Source organism: Bos mutus, chromosome 15 (assembly GCF_027580195.1).
Source record: "Bos mutus isolate GX-2022 chromosome 15, NWIPB_WYAK_1.1, whole genome shotgun sequence".
Taxonomy (NCBI): Eukaryota; Metazoa; Chordata; class Mammalia; order Artiodactyla; family Bovidae; genus Bos; species Bos mutus.
Window position 1 is genome coordinate 2,577,200 of NC_091631.1, and position 13,439 is coordinate 2,590,638.

The window sequence follows — 13,439 nt, forward strand, 5'->3', positions numbered from 1 at the left end:
CAAGGAGGCACTGGAGACCACGGTTATTTTTTATTTCATTTATTTGTTTTGGTTGTGCTGGGTCTTTGCTGCTGCGCAGGGGCTTGCCTAGTTGCGGTGAGTGGGGCTGCTCCTCGCCGTGAGTGGGGCTTCTCACTGTGCTGGCCTCTCCTGTTGCCGAGCACAGGCCTGGGCACAGGGGCTTCAGTCCTTCCAGCACAGGGGCTCAGGCGCTGTGGCCCACGGGCCCTGGAGCTTCAGTCCTTCCAGCACAGGGGCTCGGGCGCTGTGACTCACGGGCCCTGGAGCTTCAGTCCTTCCAGCACAGGGGCTCAGGCGCTGTGACTCACGGGCCCTGGAGCTTCAGTCCTTCCAGCACAGGGGCTCAGGCGCTGTGACTCACGGGCCCTGGAGCTTCAGTCCTTCCAGCACAGGGGCTCAGGCGCTGTGACTCACGGGCCCTGGAGCTTCAGTCCTTCCAGCACAGGGGCTCGGGCCCTGTGGCTCACAGGCCCTGGAGTGTGGGCTCAGCCGTTGTGGCACAGGGGCTTCGTTGCTCCGAGGCATGTGGAATCTTCCTGGGCCAGGGATTGAACCCGTGTCCCCTGCAGTGGCAGGGGAATTCTTATCCACTGTACCGCCAGGGAAGTCCCCAGGTTTCTTTAAAGGTGGGTGGCTGAGGCGATGAATGCCCCTTACCACACTGGTGCCGTTGGGGACCTCACTACCCCTTCTCTGGTCCTCAGGTTCCTTATCTATAAAATGAGACCTTGTCTATCAGGAATATGTTGGTTGCAAATAACAGAAAAACTGACTCCCGCTCTCTTAATCAGGAATTCAAATTTATCTGTCAGAGAAAGACAAATACTTTATGATAACACTTACTTGTGGAATCTGACAAACTAGCAAATGTCGAGAAACAGAAGCAGAATCACAGACAGAGACAGTAACTTAGCCGCTGCCAGTGGCGAGAGGGAAGAGGGCAGGGGCCGCACGGGAAAAGGGGATCGAGAGGCGTAGACTATTGTGTACAAGAAAAACTACAAGGACACCTTGTAGGGTAAAGGTAACACAGTCACTACTTTATAGTAACTATAAATGGAGTGGAACATTTGAAACTTGCCAATCAGGGTGGGATGGATTGGGAGATTGATATAATATTGATACAATGTATAAAATGGGAGAAGGAAATGGGAACCCACTCCAGCATTCTTGCCTGGAGAGGAACATGGACAGAGGAGCCTGGCGGGCCGCAGTCCACAGGGTCGCAAAGTCAGACGCGACTGAGCGACAAACACTGACTAATAAAACAGATAACCGACGAGAACCTGCTGTATCGCTCAGGGAATTCTACTCAGTGCTCTGTGGTGACCTAAATGGGAAGGAAATTCAAAAAAAGAGGCAAAATATGTATCAGTTAAAAAAAAAAGGAATATGAAAAACAATGCACAGCCTTTCCTGTTACAAAGGAAAACGAACCGTGAGATGCCGCTTCTGCTCGTCAAAATTAGGAAGAGACAGGAGAGATACAACAGTCCGTGGTCATTACTGTGTAGCCAGAGGTGTACAAGCTTGTTTGGAGAGTGTGTTAACACATTTAAAGTTTTATTTCTTCATTTATCTAGCCACTCAACAAATATTGTGTAAGGATTTTTTTTGTAAGGAATTGTTTTGTGTAGTTGGGAAATTGGTATCAAACGTGTTTCAATATTTACTTTTTTCTTCTTGGGATTACGTCCGAAAATCTATCCTGAAGAAATAAACATTGAGGAGCAAAAATTAAAAAAAAAAGATTACATGCCATTCGAATTTTTTAAAATAAATAAAAATTATGAATCACTATATGGTACAGCTGTAATTTATATAACATCGTACGGCAGGTATACTTCAATTTGGGGGAAAAAAGAAAGAATGACAACCTATGGGTTTGTAGAACCCAAGAGTCCCCAGAGCCAACTTTCTCCATCTCCCTGTTCTATCCACTTCTGTGTTGGCTTCACTCTCAACAAGCCCCCTCCACTCAGTGGCCAAGGGGATGCCAGGAGCTCCAGATTTATGACCTTGCACACAAATCCAGTGGAAAAGAAAGCTCACCTCTCCTGCAGTCTGAGTGGACGTCATGAAGTAGCATCACACTGTCTCCCAAGGGGTCAGATCACCACCCCGACCAGAAACACGCGCTGTGCTTACTGCTGCCGTCTGACAGGCACGCTCGCCCCAGCTCTCCCCACCGAGACACTCCCAAACTGGCCCACCCATCACACCACGTGGCAGTGCGTGTCAGAGCAAAGCCTTGAGGATCACAAGCCCCTTACAGCAATCTGTGGTAGTCCAGAGGGGAGGCAGAGAGGACTCCCAGGCTGTGTCTCTGAAAGGGTGTCGTAACGGATTAGCAATGCCTGCTAAACAGCTCAAGCCCAGGCAGTAATTCACAAGTAGCCGACATTTGCCATCCCGAGAAGATGCCATCCAGAGCTTCATGTCTGGGGCCAGGAGACAGAGAGGCCGTCAAGAGTGCTTTTGTAACCCCGAGGACTTGCAGGACGTTAATTGTGCTTCCATATCTGATCTGGGAGGGAGACAGGAAGACTCAAAGAAAACTTCACAAAGAAAATAGCCTTACAATCATCCTCGAAGGAAGAGACGCAGTATGTTTTAGTTTTATTAAACAATCAGAACAAATCTGAGTTCTAACTCCAGCTACATCTCTGAATCATTGTTTAAATGCAGAGAACTTAAAATTATATCCCAACATCTAAGCCATGGTCTGGCCATTGACAGTGTATAGAATAGTTAGTAAGTGAATAGTCTTGAGCACGTTGCTGCATCCTCTCTGCTTCAGTTTTCCCATGTGTCAGAGACTTAAGAGCACTTCCTTACAGAGTCGTTATGAGGAACCCATGGGATTATGTGTGTACAGTCATCAGTAGTGGGAACATTAAGGTACTCTGACAACCCCATCAGTGTTGCTGCTCTAAGACATTAATCAAGAGGCATATTTCCCGGTGCCTACTATGTACTCAGTGCCTGGGAATTAGGCGAGATGGGGGGTGTGAAATATCCAGAAGAGGGGAGACAGCTTGCAGCCTTAGGGACTGTCAGATCACGCGCGCTCCGGAGCTACAGCAACTTCTCACCCAGGACTGTGAACGTCAGGAGAGGGCAGCAGAGAGCTCTGGGGCTGGAAGGCGCCCACACGTCATGGGAAGATGACGCTTCATCTCTGATAGGGTCTACCCCCTCCAAGACCGCAGGATGAGGTCAGAAACAAAGCCAGAAACCCAGACCCTCACGCTGGCATCCAAGTCAGCCACTTGCTAGCTGTGTGACCTCAGACAAAGCATGTAACCTCTCCAGTCTTCACTTCCCAGTGTCTAAGAGGAGGCTAAAAGTCTGCAGGCTGTTGTAAAGAGTGAAAGAATTGAAGGAGTTGCTGAGTCCTGCAGTAACGTTGTTTCAGGGCAAAGGTGGAGACTACGGATGCCGTAAATCCGAAGCAGGAGATAAGAAGAGAGCTCACTTTGGGAATTGTATTAAAAAACTTTTTTATGATAAAGCATATGTCATAACCACATACAACTACAATTCCACAATGGTCCATGTACTCCCTTGGCCCCTCACACATGTACACCCTGAAGAGTAACTGAGTCAAGGTCATGCTTTTTGTTCACCAAATCCCATTTATTTTCCTCTTCCTGGGCACAGAGAAGGTTGGTTGTGGCCAATGATATGTGAGAAGAGGAGATGTCTGTCTCCCAGGCTGAAGCAGCGGAAATCTCCAGGGTGATCCTTCAGCTCTCTTCCTCTTCTGCCATGGAAGAGAAGAATCAATGACCCTGAGCCCTCCTTCTGAGTACAAAGTGTTGCAGAGAATCCAATGCCATCAGCTGAATCAAATGCTGTCAGTAGGAAGATAAAAACAAAATTCACCATTGGACTTAGTAACACAGAGGCTGTTAAAGATCTTGAAAGAAGCAGCGTTTTTAGCAAGCACAGACTGGACAGGGTTCAAGGCAGCCGGGGAGAAGACCTCACGACACTAAGTAAGGACCACGACCTGGAACAATGAGGCTACAAAGTGACACAAAAATAGGAAAGAGCTGGGGGGAAGTGAAGTCAGAAGGGGGTTGCAGTTTTTCCCGTTGGAAGAAATAGCCAGATGTTTGTATGGTATACGCATGCTTGTTTATCCTTCCATCTGTAGTGAAAGGCTCCATGCCCATCTCCCAGCCCTTGGTTCCCAGACCTTCTGTTCCCAGCGAGACTAGAACATGATAAGCTCGTGATGGCTTCAAAGAAGACGTCACACTCCACATGACTAAGCTCCAAGGCCGCCGCTGCCCTCAAGCCCTCGCTGTGAACACCACGCCAAGAGGCGGACAGATGACAGAGGAGGTGTTCCGCGCATCAGCCCGTTAGCAAACCGCCTTTAATCACTTTTAGCATCAAAGGACTTCCTTGTGCAGTTTAAAGAGTGAACTGGTACCACGAGGCTTGCGACAGAAAAACCTTCCCTGCCCTCAGCCCTGCCTGGGCCCAGCCTCCACACCCCAAGGCGACCCCTCTCAACTCCGTTTGTTCCTTGGCCTGTTCACCATCGTGTTCCTAAATCACGTGCCTATGGGTGTTTCTTGTTTCTTTTTTTTTGTTTCAAAATTTTAACTTTGGACTTCACAGGATAGGAAACAAGGGTTTCATTCTTTTAACCCACACATCCCTATATACCCTCGACATTCTCTCGATGAAGTTTTATCAAGATTTTTTGTTAAAATTGCTACTTAAGGCTTACATGACATGGCTGACTACAAAAATGTAATTCTTGGCTGAGTCGTCTGGCATGTTACAATCACATACCCTTTCTTACAGGGCAGTTTGCTTTTCCTGAGTTCATATTGCCTTCGTTTTTCATTTGCTTGGCTTTTTATATATATGCGATTGACTCAAACTATCCCCAGACTAGTTCCAAACACAACTCAACATCCACGCCCAGACAAATGCATCAGGTAAGCCATGAGTTGCGTGAGTTTCTCAAAGACGCATCTCCTGGGACCCTGCACACTGCTGCTCCTCTCTGGACTGGCCGCCCTCTTAATCTGATGCGGAGGGCTCGTCCTGAGAATACCGTCGGGATGGGAATACGTTTCCCCTCTCAATCTGAGATCTTCTCTCGGTTTAGTTCCTAATTTTGATGCGCTCTCTGGGGCTTCCTGACACAGGTTGATCGATGGTGTATTTTTACAACCTGGCATGTCTGAGCAGTTCTTTCTTGCACCACCCCCGTGTCTGAGTGCAAAATTGGAAGTTGCAGATCATCCTCTCTCAGTCTTTGAATGCGTTGCCCGCGTCTTCTGGTTTCCAGTGTTCTGCTGGGAGGCCCAATGCCATTCTGACACTCATCTTTTATTTGTGGTTATTTTACTCTCTAGAAGCTTTCTGCTGCTAAGTCACTTCAGTCGTGTCCGACTCTGTGCGACCCCATAGACGGCAGCCCACCAGGCTCCCCCGTCCCTGGGATTCTCCAGGCAAGAGCACTGGAGTGGGTTGCCATTTCCTTCTCCAATGCATGAAAGTGAAAAGTGAAAGTAAAGTCACTCAGTCGTGTCCAACTCTTCTCGACCCCATGGACTGTAGCCTACCAGGCTCCTCCATCCATGGGATTTTCCAGGCAAGAGTACTGGAGTGGGGTGTCATTGAAGCTTTCTAGGATCTTATAATTAACCCTAAAACTGAAATTTCCTGAGTGGTGCCTTGAAATGGTATGTATTTATTTTTCCAGACTCAGTGAATTTGAATTCTGAAAATACCTTTTATTTCTGAGAATTTTTCTTCATCGTTTCTGTGCCAACCGTTTCCCTTCCGATTTTTCTATTCTTTCTTTTTGGAACTTCTATTGGTCACATGCTAAAACTCTTCGGTTAATCTTTCCAATTTTCTTCTAGTTTTTTAAATTATTTTTCATTGTTTTATTCTATATTTGAGGATATTTCCTCACTTTTATTTTCTAAATCTCCTACTGATGGACGTGAGTCTGAGTGAACTCCGGGAGTTGGTGATGGACAGGGAGGCCAGGCGTGCTGCGATTCATGGGGTTGCAAAGAGTCAGACACAACTGAGTGACTGAACTGAACTGAACTGAATTTTTAAATTTTCTTTTTCTTTTGGTGAGTCAGTCCATTATTGTTTAGTTAGTTAGTTTTGGCTGCGCTGGGTATCCGTTACTACTTGTGGGCTTTCCCTAGTTGCAGTGAGCAGGGGCTACTCGTCCCTGTGGCGCGTGGGCTCTCATCTCCGTGGCTTCTCTTGTTGCTGAGCGCAGGCTCTAGGTAGGTGGGCCCCAGTGGTTGCAGTCCTCAGGCCCCGAAGCTGCAGCCCACGGGCTTAGCTGCTTCGTGGCCTGAGAGATCTTCCTGGGCCAGGAATCGAACTCGTGCCCTGCCTTGGCAGGTGGGCTCTGAACCCCTGGGCCAGCAGGGAAGTCCCTGGATTTTTAAATTCTCTTAGCACACTATTATTATTCCAGTGTCTCTTCTGCTCGTCATTGCGCCTTCTTTACAGTGCCCTGTTTTTGTTTATGAACAGTTTTTATCCATTCAGTCACCAGCATGGGTTGAGCACTTACTCTGTGACAGTCATGAGCAGATGATAGAAAAATGAACAGAGCTCCTGCTCTCATAGAGTGGGCTATTCAACGAGGAGCAACAGAGAGTGAACAACTAATAGATTGTGTCACGTTGAGAGGTAATAGATTTAAGCAAGAAATGGAACTAGAAAGTGATGTGAAGTGGTGTCCTCTCATGCTATATTAATTACAAAGCTGACGTCTAACCTCTGTATTCTGTTTCCCCCAAGTCCTTCTCCTGTTCCTTGACTTTTATCTTGTCTTTTCTTCTAGTATCTTTCCCCTACTTTGTCCACTCACATTGAAGAGTGAAGCACAACTCGGCGTGCCTGGGTTTCTTGCTTATAGACATCAGCAAAGAGCAGTTTAGAGGGGTGCTGACCTCTGGAGATGGGGGGCCAAGATAGCCTCTTCTCCTGGCTGGTGGTCACCCCAGAGGGGACTTCCCTGCGTCCCTGCTGGAAGCCTGGCCTCGGCACTTTGGGGGCCGTTTGGCTATCAGCAAGCCAGGCAGCCTTCCTGTAGATTTTCATTAATCTCTGTTGGCAACCGGTACTCAACTACTGCCCTCAATTCTGCATGGCATTCCCAAATCCAAAAGCTCTGTGGGTCGACTTCTACAGCAAAAAAAAATTGCTCTCAGTCTTTCTTGGAGCAAGAGAACCAATCTGGGGTACAACCGTTTTTTGTTTGGACTTCCTGTTGGCTTCCTGTTTTCAGCCCCAGCCTACCCCTAACTCTAGAGACAGCTGCTAGAGAATTCCCTGGCAGTCCAGTGGTTGGGATTTGACTCTTTTACCCCCAAGGGCTGGGGTTCAATCCCTGGTCGGGGAACTAAGATCCCACAAGCCAAGCAGCCAAAAAAACACACAAAAAAAGATGCCTGGGTGCCAGCTCCTGAGTCTTTAAGGGTTTCTGTAGAAAGACTCAACTCATGCCTTGTTAGCTTCTCCCAAATGGCAACCCACTCCAGAATTCTTGCCTGGAGAATCCCAGGGGCAGAGGACCCTAGTGGGCTGCCGTCTATGGGGTCGCACAGAGTCGGACACGACTGAAGCAACTTAGCAGCAGCAGCCCCTTTCTAGGGGCTTTAGATTTAGCTTTCTTTCTCTCTCAGCTGCTCTGCTCATCTCCCGTGATCTCTTTATCCTTGTGGATTCATACCTTTTACTTTTCTTTTGCTGACATTTCGGCGGAGTCATAGAAGGAAACACACACACACATAAACCGTAGTCTCAATTCCCACGTTTAACTAGTCTAAGTATTCCGTGGCAGCCACTCTAAAATTGCCATTGATAGAATTTTAAAATAACAAGTTCTGATTCACCGTGAGTGTGAGTGAGTCTGAGTTCACTGCCAGGCCAAGCAGGGAAAATCTGATCCAACTCAGAGGGAGTCGATCCTGTGGGGTGGGATCTTCAGGTTAACTGTCAAAAATAAGTCAGAGGTGACTGGTCCCAGTCTTGTGGGTTCATCACGTGTAAGGATCTGGCAAGCCAGCTTCAGGAGCTTATGACCTGTGCAAACACTTCCTGAACTGCCCAGACAGGGCCCTTGTGCTCAGACGGCCCCACACTTGGTTTACAATTTCACGATCATCATCCTGAAATCCCAAAGCAAAGGGCCCCACGTTTTCGTTTTGCCCAGGCTCCACAAGGCATGTCACCAGTTCTGGATACGCACGGAGTATAGGAACCCCATGAAGACGGTCTTGCCAACCAAAGGCAAGCAGCAAGATAAAGGTAAAAGCCATGCAGTTCACAGGAAAGAAGATTGTCTGATTTAAACAGTTCGTTATCTTGTCAGTTCAGAATTGACCAGTAGTGGAGCTCAGCTCAGGCCAGTGACTGAACCTCCAAGTCCATTTTTAGCTTCTTAGGAACTGTGTTGGCCCTGCAGTTCAGTAGGTTGGGCACAAATAAGACATCTGGTCCCTCGCAAACAGAAAACAGTCACAAAGTCACCATCGGAGCTGTTTCTCTACTAATCCCGATCAGTTTTCTGAGAAGCTGTTGCTTTGGGCCCCTTTTCTGTGGACTGACCCCTTGTTATCTATCATCTGTCTAGATTTCTCACACTCTCCAGGCAGAATCATCCACAGGCACGTGCCTAAGGCCCAGAAAAAATTCTCTCCTTTGCTGCTCCATATGAAGTCCCCTCTTCCTTAGAGAAAAGCAGCTTGTATGTGTGTGTGTGTGTGTGTGTGCGGCAGCAACATGCCCAATGCAAAACCTTATGTTCCAGCCTCTCTGTGGGTAGCCCTGAGCTCCAGCCAATGCATCTCAAGTAGACTGAGCGATGGATTTTAATCCATTAATCATGGATTTCCCAGGAATGTTTTGTTTTCTTGGCTTTTGCATCTCATCCTCTTTTTTGCTGCCTGTAGCTCTTAAGTGATCGCTGAAGCCACAATAAATCACTCAGCAAACGTTTAGTTACCGAGTATTTGCTATGTGGGAAGCCAATGGCAACCCACTCCAGTGCTCTTGCCTGGAAAATCCCACGGACAGAGGAGCCTGGTGGGCTGCCGTCTATGGGGTTGCACAGAGTCAGACAGGTACTGTGCCAGGTACTGTTTTGAACAATGGACAAACAGCAATAACAAAGCAAATATGTCTGCCCCTGGGAAGTGTACACTCTCGAGGACCACCCTGCAACTCAAAGAAAGCAGCTAGACTCACAAGGGCCTCAGCTTTAACATTCTAAGCAGCTGAACTAAAGACAGAAACTTATCTGAGAGAAAGGAACTTTATTCAACCCCTTTGGGCTAGCTAATTGGTAAAGGAATATTAGAAATAGCTTGGAATGGAGAAATTAGAGTTGTGATTTACTTTGGATGTGTAATATGTGATTTATTCTGGAACCACAGTTAAAAATAGAACTGGGAAGTCTCTGAAGGCCCAGTGATTAGGACTCGGCACTTTCACTGCTGGGGGCCACTTTCCATCCCTGGTCGAACTAAGAACCCACAAGCCACATGGTGTGGCCAAAAACCAAAATTTAATCAAATTAAGTGTTTAAATATATACATGCATAAATATTTATAATTTATATATGTAGGGGGGGAGCTTCCCAGGTGGTGACAGTGGTAAAAAGAACCCACCTGCCAAAGCAGGAGACGTAAGACATGTGGGTTCAATCCCTGGATGGGGAAGATCCCCTGGAGGAGGGCACAGCCACCCACTCCAGTGTTCTTGCTGGAGAATCCCATGGACAGAGGAGCCTGGAGGACTGTGGTCCGTAGGGTCACAAAGAGTCGGACACGACTGAAGTGACTTAGCAAGCACGCACGTGTGTGTGCTCCTTAGTCAGGTTGTGTCTGACTCTTGTGACATCATGGACAGTAGCCCGCCAAGCTCTTTTGTGCGTGGAATTTTCCAGGCAGGAATACTGGAGTGGGTTCCCGTGCCCTCCTCCAGGGGATCTTCCCCATCCAGGGATCAAATCCACGTCTGCTATATCTCCTGCTTTGCAGGTGGATTCTCTACCACTAGCACCACCTGGGAAACTCATCTATGTGTGTGTGTGTGTGTGTGTGTGTATATATATACACACACATACTTCTAGAGAGAAAGAAAAATGAGCAAAGCAAATGTGGGGGAAAGTGCTATGAATTGAGTGAAAGATATACAGGTGTTTGTTTTATTATTCTCTCAATTTTTCTCCATAAGAAGGGGAAGGAAAGCTGATTTGCTTGGATCATATAGGAGGGCTCTTGACATTCTGATAAAGTTTTTTTTTTAATTAAGGCAAACCCATCAGTCCATGTGGGGAGGGGAATGCTTGAACTCCAGGCCCCTTGGGCCCACTCCTCTTCATTTTGTAGAGGAGTTTGCCAGTCCTGTCAGGAGAAGTTCCTGCTTTGGAGCAAGCCTTACAATCTAGAGCTGGCCAGGCTGCCCCTGGAGACAGAGGCTCCTTACAAACTCCAGAGCAGCTGTTGGCTCCTGCTGGCCAGGAAAGGGTCCCACAGCTGTGGGCAGATGGTCTGAGAGCGCCTGGGGGCCCGCGGTCCAGCCGGCGCCAGGGTTGTGTGGGTGCAGATGGAGATGCCCCCACGTCCACCTGCTCACAGCTCCACTCACCGCACATAACCCGACACTCACGTCATGCTCATTGGCAACAACAAGCCGCCCTCTGTGGAATGTGTGTCTCTCAGAGCCAAAGAGGCACCATGATGCAACGTGGGGTGAGAGAAGCGGCTGCGGAACAGGGTTTCAGGACAGTCCCACGTGTGCTAGAGACAACAGAGGGACGGAGCGGGGAGGAGACAGGGAGGGGAAGCAGGGCAGGAAGGGAAAGGGCTTCCCGGGGGCGCTCAGTCGTGTCCGACTCTTTGGCCGAATTCTCCAGGCCAGGATACTGGAGTGGGTAGCCATTCCCTTCTCCAGGGGATCTTCCCAACCCAGGGATCGAACCCAGGTCTCCCACATTGCAGGCAGATTCTTTCACAGCTGAGCCACAAGGGAAGACCAAGAACACTGAACTGGATAGCCTCTCCCTTCTCCAGGGGATCTTCCCAAACCAAGGATGGAACCCAGGTCTCCCGCATTGCAGGCGGATTCTTTCCCAGCTGAGCTACAAGGGAAGCCCCCAGGTGGCGCTAGCAGTAAAGACTCTGCCTGTCAACGCAGGAGCCACAAGAGACACAGGTTGCATCCGTGGGTCGGGCAGAGCCCCTAGAGAAGGCAGTGGCAACCCACTCCAGTACTCTTGCCTGAAAAGTTCCATAGATGGAGGAGCCTGGCGGGCTACAGTCCATGGGGTCGCATGAGTTGGACACGACTGAGCACAGCACAAAAGGAAGGAAAGGAAAGAGAAAAGAAAAAAGCAAACCAAAAAACACCTTTGTTTGCATATCTCTGTGTATCTACTTCTTAAGTATATCCGCACACATAGAAACATCCAAAAAGAAACACAGTAACAGAGGTCATCCAGGCCTTTCCTGGTGGTCCAGTGGTTAAAACACTTGCTGATTTAAATCTTCAAGTTCACACAACAATTTGGAATTTACCCTTCCAAAGGTAAATTTGTCTTACCTTTCCAAAAGCGTTTGATTCCTGGACGGGGAGCTAGGACCCCACAGGCCTCATGGACAAAGGACCAAAACGTGAAACAGAAGCAATATTATAACAAAGTCCATGAACAGTTTTTAAAAGTTTATTAAAAAGAGGAAGAAAAAAACTGGCTGTCCTTAAGAATGTATTTGAAGGTAAAGATTAAGCCTAACATTTTTTAACCCTACTTTTTCTTGTCTACTGTATAAATTTTCTGAATTAGTATATCTTAGTTTGTATTTTCTAATGAAGAACAATTAAGGACAGAATTATTTTTTAGTATGTGTTTATTTGGCTGCGCCAGGTCTTGCCTGCAGCATGTGGGACCCGGTTCTCTGACCGCGGATTTGGGCTTCCCTGGGGGCTCAGCTGGGAAAGAATCCGCCCGCAATGCAGGAGGCCTGGGCTCGGTTCCTGGGTCAGGAAAATCCCCTAGGGAAGGGAAAGCCTACCCACTCTAGTAGTCTTGCCTGGGAAGCCCACGGACCGCTCAGTCCACGGGCTGCTCAGTCCACGGACTGCTCAGTCCACGGGGTCGCAAGAGCCACACACGACTGAGCAGCGCTCACGTTCACTCCCTGCACTGGGGGCCTGGCGTCTCAGCCATGGGACCACCGGGAAGTCCCAGTAAAGACCATTTAATGGGAGGGGGCTCTCCCCTCAAAGAAAAGGGCTGCTGCTGCCACTTGGAAGTAAAGGGAAACAAAGAGCAGTTGAGGGCAAAGGTCAGAGAACTGTTGCGGGTGGGGCGGCAGGCTGTGGCCTGACTCCTGTTTTTGTGAGGAAAGCCGTGTCAGATCTCAGCCTCCTGCTGGCATTGACATCATCGTGATGGCCCTTGTGCAACCACCAGCAGAGACAGAGAGACTGTGGCCCTCAAAGTCAAAAGGATTTCCTGTCCAGCCCTTTCCAGAAGCCCGCCAATCCCTGCCTTGGTTGTCATTGTTCAGTCGCTCGGTCGTGTCCGACTCTTTGTGACCCCATGGACTTCAGCACGCCAGGCCTCCCTGTCCATCACCAACTCCTGGAGTTCACACAAACTCACGTCCATCGAGTTGGTGATGCCATCCAACCACCTCATCCTCTGTCATCCCCTTCTCCTCCCGCTTTCAATCTTTCCCAGCATCAGGGTCTTTTCCAGTGAGTCAGCTCTTTGCATCAGGAGGCTGAAGTATTAGAGTTTCAGCTTCAGCCTCAGTCCTTCCAATGAATATCCAGGGTTGATTTCCTTTGGGATGGACGGGTTGGATCTCCTTGAAGTCCAAGGGACTCTTCAATCCAATAGAGTCTTCTCCAACACCACAGTTCAAAAGCATCAATTCTTGGCACTCAGCCTTCTTAATGGCCCAACCTTCACATCCATACATGACCAGTGGAAAAACCATAGCTTTGACTATATAAACCTTTGTCTCGGCTTTTTAATACTCTGTCTAGGTTGGTCATCAGAGAAGGCAATGGCACCCTACTCCAGTACTCTTGCCTGGAAAATCCCATGGATGGAGGAGCCTGGTGGGCTTCCGTCTATGGGGTCGCACAGAGTCGGACATGACTGAAGCGACTTAGCAGCAGGTTGGTCATAGCTTTTCTTCCAAGGAGCAAGCATCACTTTTTAAATTTCATGGTGGCAGTAACCATCTGCAGTGATTTTGGAGCCCAAGAAAATAAAGTATTGCTGTTTCCATTGTTTCCCCATCTACTTGCCATGAAGTGATGGGGCCAGATGCCATGATATTTGTTTTGTGAATGTTGGGTTTTCAGCCACTTTTTTCAGTCTCCTCTTTCAC

General features: G+C 48.3%; 2 long non-coding RNA genes across 2 annotated transcripts in view; both read right to left on the reverse strand.

The window, feature by feature from the left end:
* Positions 1–208: 208 nt before the first annotated feature.
* On the reverse strand, positions 209–2,634 carry LOC138990932 (uncharacterized). The gene is made up of 2 exons (XR_011466964.1): positions 2,074–2,634; positions 209–1,729 (listed from the first exon to the last, which is right to left on the reverse strand). It is a non-coding gene; the product is annotated as an uncharacterized lncRNA (long non-coding RNA).
* Positions 2,635–3,664: 1,030 nt separating this feature from the next.
* The window catches only part of LOC138990933 (uncharacterized), a 53,955-nt gene continuing 44,180 nt past the window's right edge, over positions 3,665–13,439 (reverse strand). The window contains exon 3 of the long non-coding RNA XR_011466965.1: positions 3,665–3,878. This is a non-coding gene — a long non-coding RNA (uncharacterized lncRNA). The remainder of the gene's footprint in view (positions 3,879–13,439) is intronic.